This window comes from Medicago sativa, chromosome 3 (assembly GCF_051527215.1).
Source record: "Medicago sativa cultivar Bolivia chromosome 3, Bolivia_mono, whole genome shotgun sequence".
NCBI lineage: Eukaryota > Viridiplantae > Streptophyta > Magnoliopsida > Fabales > Fabaceae > Medicago > Medicago sativa.
The window spans coordinates 83,310,908-83,319,931 of NC_140751.1; the positions used below are offsets into that span (position 1 = coordinate 83,310,908).

Below are 9,024 nucleotides of genomic sequence, written 5' to 3' on the forward strand. Positions count from 1 at the left end.
TTTTTGCTCACATTTGTTACTAATTTTTTTTAGAGGATTTATAGTCCAATCATCTTCGGCTATTATTTTTGTTTAAAACAAAATTAAAAAAAAACTCATAGACTCGTGAGAAATAAAGCAGGAAAAAACATAAACTTTGGATTTTTTTTTCATAAGTGATTATTGTTCAACTTTGATTTTCTCAAATTCCGATTCATTCATTCTTCTAACAAAAAAAAGTAAAAACAAAGCTTGAATTGTAATGTTGGCGGAAAGTAAATTGCTCGAAGGATAAAACAGAAAGATATTCAATTCATGAAGTGGACCTTAAAGATATTCCATTCAATGGTGCTTCAGAAGTATTAATCAACTTCGTGAGCCTTGGAACTTTCTAATTTTTTAGAGGTGATGAGATGTGATCAGAGGGTACTATGATGAATTCTAGATCGATTTGAATTCATGAGAAGAGACATAAAGAGTGCAAATATAATTTTTAAACTTTTTGTGAGTTTGATCTGTTGTTAACGGTGGTAAAATAAAGTTAACGGTGACGACTAGTGACATTGATTATTAATCCACGTGTTATTTTATAATTGCTATTTGTATTTAAAATTAAGGGTATTTTTGGAAAGAAAATTCCAACCCAAAAGTGTGCTGAAAGAGGTAGTTTTCTTTATATATAGTATAGATATATACTAGTATTTAGACCCGTGCGATGCACGGGAAGTTAGATATGACATTGATTAATAAATAAAGTAATAGTAAATGAAACAATAATAGTTGTAAGTGACCATGAATTAACGTGTCCAAAATAAAACCAATAAAAACTTGAAGTAATTTAGAATTCTCGTTATCACATTGGATAGATAAATAAAAATAACCAAATGCAACTACTAATATAAGTTTGTCTTGAGTAATAATATACAAATTTGTGGATAATAAAGTCGTATCAATTCTCAACAATTGAATCGGTAAAACTCAATTTAGTGTCCATGACTTTTGCTGATTCCAAATTAAAAATTCATCATAAAGATGATGATCAACCTAGCATGAAATAAAATAAATTTGTATGATTATACACGATTATTTTAAATGGCATAAGGTATAAAGAGAAATACAAATTACATAACCATATAAAAAAGTTTAAGAAAAATGCATAACATATTGTTAATTTGTGAAACAAATTTAGTTGATAAGTTTTGACTTTTTTGTCAACAACAAAATTCTAAATATTATTTCTTACACACGCGTGTGCGCCCACACACACACACACACACACATATAGTTCGAAAGAAAGGCATTATTAAATAAAAGTGCTTTGAAAAACATAGCTAGATGCACGCAACAATAAACAAATAGAAAATATATACGAATATGTATATGTGTAAATTACCTATCTTAAATTCTGAAAGACTTCTTTGTAGACAACATTATTAGTTTTGTTGGAGACACGTCCTTCGTCATCGCAAATCAGCATCTTCAGCCCAGCACCTGAAGTAACGCGTGAAAGAGCAACATATAACTGTCCGTGTGAAAATATGAGTTTTGGAAGATATATTCCAACATTTTTAAGAGATTGTCCTTGACTCTTATTGATAGTCATTGCAAATGAGACCATAATAGGAAACTGTTTACGTTGAAACGTAAAAGAAAGTTTTGTATCAGATGGAGATGGAGACAAAGTCAATCTTGGGATATATACCTTTTGTCCAATACTGTTTCCTGATATTATCTTTGCCTCAAGTACGAAATTCCCCATTTGCGTAATTATAAGGCGCGTACCATTGCATAATCCTAACGGTTGATCAATATTTCTAAATAACATAATTGGAACTCCAACCTTGAGATTTAACTCATGGTTTGGCAAACATGAAGATTTGACGGTGTTCAAAAATTTTGGAGTACGAATCTGATCAGGACCATTAATATTTTCATCCTGTGTAGACGGACTATCAGCACTTAAGTATGTTCTTTTCTCACCAGGAATCATCGATAAAATTTAATTGTTCAGTGAATCAACAATATCATTGGTAGGAGCTAAAATTGCCCTATCTTGAAAAAAATGAAATATCACTCATATTCTCCAAAAGTGATGGATATGTGTTATTAACAATTGAAGAAATTGGGTCACCTGAGTTCTTGATCAACATGTCATCTGGTATTTCAATTTCAGCTTCCCCATCATTGTTGTCTCCAATATTTCCATCTCCAACATTTAAAATCCAGTCAGAGAACTCTTTGAGTTCATTGACATCAGAACATGAAGATCCAGTTTGTAGCCTCATGTTTTTGGTCAATTTTAAGACTCGACAATGTTTCCAAAGGCGCGATGAATTAATGCTAGCATCAACAACATCATGTCTTGGTGCTCTTGGAATGACCGGAAGAATTTGCCTGAAATCACCACCCAAGACGATCACTTTTCCTCCAAAAGGAATATCCGCACTTCTAGGATCAGAGACACAAAGTATATCCCTAAAAGTCTTATCAACTGCTTCAAAGAAATGCCTATGAAGCATCAGAGCTTCATCCCAAATAATAAGTTTTGACTCAATGATTAGTTGCGCTAAAGGATCCTCTGGCTTGATAGGGCAAGTTGAATTCTCGAATATTTGTATGGGTATGCCAAATCTAGAATGTGCTGTCCTGCCACCTGGAATAAGTAATGCTGTTATCCCACTTGATGTTATTGTCAAAACAATTTCTCCTCTCGATCTAATTTCTGCAGATATCACTTTCCAAATGAAGGTTTTACCGGTTCCACCATACCCATCAATGAAGAAAAAACCACCGCTGTTCGCATCCACAAAACTCATGATTGTGTCGTATATGCTCCTTTGTTCTTCAGTCATTGTGGAAGTTAATTTTTTGTGCTCCAGAATTAGATCACAATGATTATAATTAAGCTTGTGAGAAATAAGTTGATTGTAAGATTCAGGATTCAAAGGCATTTTCACTTGAGGCATGGTTTCAATTTTTTTTAGACTTTTGTTCCTTCTCCGCAACAATTTTTCTATCTCCACCAAAGTTAAATTTTTCAATTCATCTTCAGTCAAAACCAAATATGTTATATAGAGTGAAAACATAAGTTAAATATGATAATAGTAAAATTCAATATTATAAATAATGAAGCAAAAGAAATAATGAGAATTGAATATACCTGGAATTTTCAGGTGCCTTCGTTGCCTATATAAAATGTCATCACTTAAATACCTCTAGCAAGCATCAACTACCTGTGCCCCACTGAGTTGCTTCTTTAATTACATCAACATGATCTTTGTCATCATTTATAAGCCCCTTGCATAGCAAGCATCCTTAAATGTCTTTAGGACAACATTGTTAACGGTCTTTATATCTTCAAAAGAAGTAGGACCTTTACAATAATTCAACAAAGTCCTCAAGTAATATAATTGACCACTACCAGGATGAACAAAATATATTCTTCCTATTTTAAATCCTCTTTTTCTTGGGTTCCAATGTTTTTTCTTTTCATTCCATACAAATTTGGAAGGAAATTCATTATATGTAAGTTCTCTTGCCATAGGATATTTTTTATTGGCATCCATCCACGGCAAAAATTTGGAATTTTTTGAGTTTTCTTTATCTAGAACATTATCAATTCTCTCATGATCATAAAAGGTAACATAATGTTCATTTTCCAAATGGAAAGGCAATCTTTCAACTGATGGTTCTCTGTAACTAATGTGAAAAGCAAATAATATCCATGATGCCTCACACGATGACAAATATCTGCAATCATAATATAACTTGATTTCGTCAACCAACCCATTATGTTCTTGATCAGGAGATCCTTTATAAAATGAAGTTGTTATACGGTCATGTCCTTTGTTGATACACTTGAACATGTATTTTATGGAACAGGATTGGTTACACCACTCAACATTTATGTGAGCATTGTATTTCATCAATAGATGTTTATTATATGGGACAACGAATCCATTATGAACGAAAGCATTACCTTTTTTAATAACCCTGCCATCATCCCTCCTTCTATACACAGGATATCCATCTGCATCGACTGTGGTTTTATCGCAAAAAAAATTCGGAAAAAATTTCGTGCACTTCCCATTATCATCAATACATGGAGAATTCTTGTTTTGTATTCCGCAAGGACCATGGATCATAAAACTGGAAACAATTTTAAATAGCTCAGGTTCAACTTGTTCATCAGGTAGTTCAGCAGATATTATCTTATCAATGCCATCAGGATTTGGATGTTTAAATTGAGGATGTAGGAAAATTAAGATGTGTGCATGAGGCAATCCACGTTTCTGAAACTCAATTGTGTATATCACTGTATAATCGAAATAGAACACATCAATAATGTTTTCCATTCAATAATTTAAAAATACAAACATGTGCTAAAAAAATAAGAGAACGGAAAATGCACTGTAAAGTATAAAGAATATAATAAGTCTATAATTTAAAGAATATAGTTAACAAAAACAAAAAAAAACATATGGGATTGGTGTTTATATTGCCAAATAAATAGAGAAAATAACACTACCAAAAAAATAGAGAAAATAGAAAACAAACTATGATTTCCATCAAACAAAAAACAAAATAAGATTATGAAAGGAAAAAAAACAAACTAAGATTATGGAAGAAAAAAAAAACGTACTTAGTGGTGTATGGCACAAATTTAACAAAAGTTTGTTCAATTGCTTAAATATATATTATTAAATAATTATGTGAAAGAAAAACAAAATAAAATTATGAAAGAAATAAAAAACAAAAACAAAAAACAAACAAACTAAGATTATGGAAGAAAAAAAAACGTATTTAGTAGTTTATGGCACAAATTTAGCAAAAGTTTGTTCAATTGCTTAAATGTATATTAAATAATAATAATAATGAGATGTCAATATTAAATTTAGCGAAAGTTTGTTCAATTGCTTAAATATATATTAAATAATAATAATAATAATGAGATGTCAATATTAAAATGACAATATTAACCTCAAATTTTGGCTCCAAAAAGTTGTCTAAGAGACTTAAGACCTTTTATAAATAAGATAAATAAGATAAATAAGATTATTAATAAGATACGCGATCATTTTCTAAAAATATAAAGAAACTCCAAAAAATTAGGAAAGAAATGTGCAACAACTTTATTGGCTCCAAAAAGTTGTCTAAGAAACTTAAGAACTTTTATAAATAAGATATATTTCAAATTTTTTTAGACTTTTGTTCCTTCTCCGCAACAATTTTTCTATCTCCACCAAAGTTAAATTTTTCAATTCATCTTCAGTCAAAACCAAATATGTTATATAGAGTGAAAACATAAGTTAAATATGATAATAGTAAAATTCAATATTATAAATAATGAAGCAAAAGAAATAATGAGAATTGAATATACCTGGAATTTTCAGGTGCCTTCGTTGCCTATATAAAATGTCATCACTTAAATACCTCTAGCAAGCATCAACTACCTGTGCCCCACTGAGCTGCTTCTTTAATTACATCAACATGATCTTTGTCATCATTTATAAGCCCCTTGCATAGCAAGCATCCTTAAATGTCTTTAGGACAACATTGTTAACGGTCTTTATATCTTCAGAAGAAGTAGGACCTTTACAATAATTCAACAAAGTCCTCAAGTAATATAATTGACCACTACCAGGATGAACAAAATATATTCTTCCTATTTTAAATCCTCTTTTTCTTGGGTTCCAATGTTTTTTCTTTTCATTCCATACAAATTTGGAAGGAAATTCAATATATGTAAGTTCTCTTGCCATAGGATATTTTTTATTGGCATCCATCCACGGCAAAAATTTGGAATTTTTTGAGTTTTCTTTATCTAGAACCAGTGGCGGATCTTGACTTAAATATTTGGGGGTGCCAACTTCTATGAAATATATATTAAATGGTTTCAACCAATAGCAATAATTAACAACTGGCCTAGTGGTATGAATTGTTTGAAAGTAGCAGGAGAATGTGGGTTCGAATCCCATCCCATCAAAATCGTTTTTTTAATACAGTTTTTTGTAAAAGTAAAAGATAAATATTTGTAAAAGTAAAAGATAAATATGTGAAAAAGAAGCCATGCAGGTGTCGATCGAACCTGCGACCTTTACAACATTGTGGCACCCCTCAACCACTGCAGCGGATAGAATTTGTTGGACAAATTACATCTAATATACTATATAAGCAAAATCTGGGGGATGCCGTGCCCCCCCCCCCCCCCCCCCTGAAGAGATCCGCCACTGTCTAGAACATTATCAATTCTCTCATGATCATAAAAGGTAACATAATGTTCATTTTCCAAATGGAAAGACAATCTTTCAACTGATGGTTCTCTGTAACTAATGTGAAAAGCAAATAATATCCATGATGCCTCACACGATGACAAATATCTGCAATCATAATATAACTTGATTTCGTCAACCAACCCATTATGTTCTTGATCAGGAGATCCTTTATAAAATGAAGCTGTTATACGGTCATGTCCTTTGTTGATATACTTGAACATGTATTTTATGGAACAGGATTGGTTACACCACTCAACATTTATGTGAGCATTGTATTTCATCAATAGATGTTTATTATATGGGACAACGAATCCATTATGAACGAAAGCATTACCTTTTTTAATAACCCTGCCATCATCCCTCCTTCTATATACACAGGATATCCATCTGCATCGACTGTGGTTTTATCGCAAAAAAAAATCGGAAAAATTTCGCGCACTTCCCATTATCATCAATACATGGAGAATTCTTGTTTTGTATTCCGCAAGGACCATGGATCATAAAACTGGAAACAATTTTAAATAGCTTAGGTTCAACTTGTTCATCAGGTAGTTCAGCAGATATTATCTTATCAATGCCATCAGGATTTGGATGTTTAAATTGAGGATGTAGGAAAATTAAGATGTGTGCATGAGGCAATCCACGTTTCTGAAACTCAATTGTGTATATCAATGTATAATCGAAATAGAACACATCAATAATGTTTTCCATTCAATAATTTAAAAATACAAACATGTGCTAAAAAAATAAGAGAACGGAAAATGCACTGTAAAGTATAAAGAATATAATAAGTCTATAATTTAAAGAATATAGTTAACAAAAACAAAAAAACATATGGGATTGGTGTTTATATTGCCAAATAAATAGAGAAAATAGCACTACCAAAAAAATAGAGAAAATAGAAAACAAACTATGATGTCCATCAAACAAAAAACAAAATAAGATTATGAAAGGAAAAAAAAAACAAACTAAGATTATGGAAGAAAAAAAAAACGTACTTAGTGGTGTTTGGCACCAATTTAACAAAAGTTTGTTCAATTGCTTAAATATATATTATTAAATAATTATGTGAAAGAAAAACAAAATAAAATTATGAAAGAAATAAAAAACAAAAAAAAAAACAAACAAACTAAGATTATGGAAGAAAAAAAAACGTATTTAGTAGTTTATGGCACAAATTTAGCAAAAGTTTGTTCAATTGCTTAAATATATATTAAATAATAATAATAATGAGATGTCCATATTAAATTTAGCGAAAGTTTGTTCAATTGCTTAAATATATATTAAATAATAATAATAATGAGATGTCAATATTAAAATGACAATATTAACCTCAAATTTTAGCTCCAAAAAGTTGTCTAAGAGACTTAAGACCTTTTATAAATAAGATAAATAAGATTATTAATAAGATACGCGATCATTTTCTAAAAATATAAAGAAAATCCAAAAAATTAGGAAGGAAATGTGCAACAACATTTTTAGCTCCAAAAAGTTGTCTAAGAAACTTAAGAACTTTTATAAATAAGATAAGATAAATAAGATTATTAATAAGATACGCGATCATTTTCTAAAAATATAAAGAAACTCCAAAAAATTAGGAAGGAAATGTGCAACAACTTTTTTGACTCCAAAAAGTTGTCTAAGAAACTTAAGAACTTTTATAAATAAGAGATATATATATATATATATATATATATATATATATATATATATATATATATACACACACACACACACGTATCTATTATCAATTTATCATCCTATTTCTTTTAAGCAGAGATATATGTTTGTTCCCTAACATATTAGGCAAATTTGCATTGGATAATATGGTGTGTATGAGTCCTAGTGAACTTAGTTTTGTTGATAGAGACATCACATTTATATATGTAGGGTTATGGTCTAAATACTAAATTTCTAACTTTTTCTTCTTAATAGGTGAATTTCTAACTTTTTTTCTAACTATTAAATTATTTAACGCAAAAAATATAATATATGAGTATGACCAACCATATTAATATTTAAAACAAATGAGTATGATCAACCCTAATAATGAAACCTAGCATCATAGTTAAAAGGCTAATAAGGCTAAATTACATCAGAGGAAATTTAAGTTTGATGTTTGTAATAGATTGATCCTTTAAGTTATTTTGATCACATATAAGTCATTTAAGTTTGAGGCTTGTAACAATTTGGTTCTTTAAGTTTTGATCACACATAAGTCCTTTTAAGTTTTTAAACATTTTTTATTTAGTCCTTCTGCCACATCATCGTTTTTGTAATGTTTTGTGTCTTTACCTATTTCAAGATAACAAATCTGTATTAAAAATTAGGCTAAAGTGCAACTTTGACCCCTTATCTTTTAAAAAGTTGTGATTTTGGCCCCCTAACTTTGAAAACTACAATTTTGGCCCCCTAACTTTGAAAACTGCTGAGAAGGCGACACGTGTCCAAAAAAAGGGGCCATTTTGAAAAGATAAGGGGTCATAATCGCAACATTTTGAAAAGAGAATGGGTCAAAAGACATATTTCCCTTATGTTAGGGGGTTAAAAGAGCATATTTCCCTAAACATGGGGGGCCAAAATTGTAGTTTTCAAAGTTATGGGGCCAAAATCGCAACTTTTTGAAAGATAGGGGGCCAAAGTTGCACTTTAGCCTAAAAATTATTGTTTTGAGTTGAAACCACTGTTGTTGTGAGTTGAAACCACTGTTAACCCCGAGTTAATCCGATAGTTATGGCTTGAATCTAGAATTGTGCACTTGTTTACGTTT

At 30.4% G+C, this 9,024-nt stretch overlaps 2 pseudogenes; both read right to left on the minus strand.

Moving 5' to 3' along the window:
* Positions 1-1,367: 1,367 nt before the first annotated feature.
* LOC146941057 (uncharacterized) lies at positions 1,368-4,744 on the minus strand (annotated as a pseudogene).
* Positions 4,745-5,141: 397 nt separating this feature from the next.
* Positions 5,142-6,965, minus strand: LOC146941058 (uncharacterized; annotated as a pseudogene).
* Between the last annotated feature and the right edge of the window lie 2,059 nt (positions 6,966-9,024).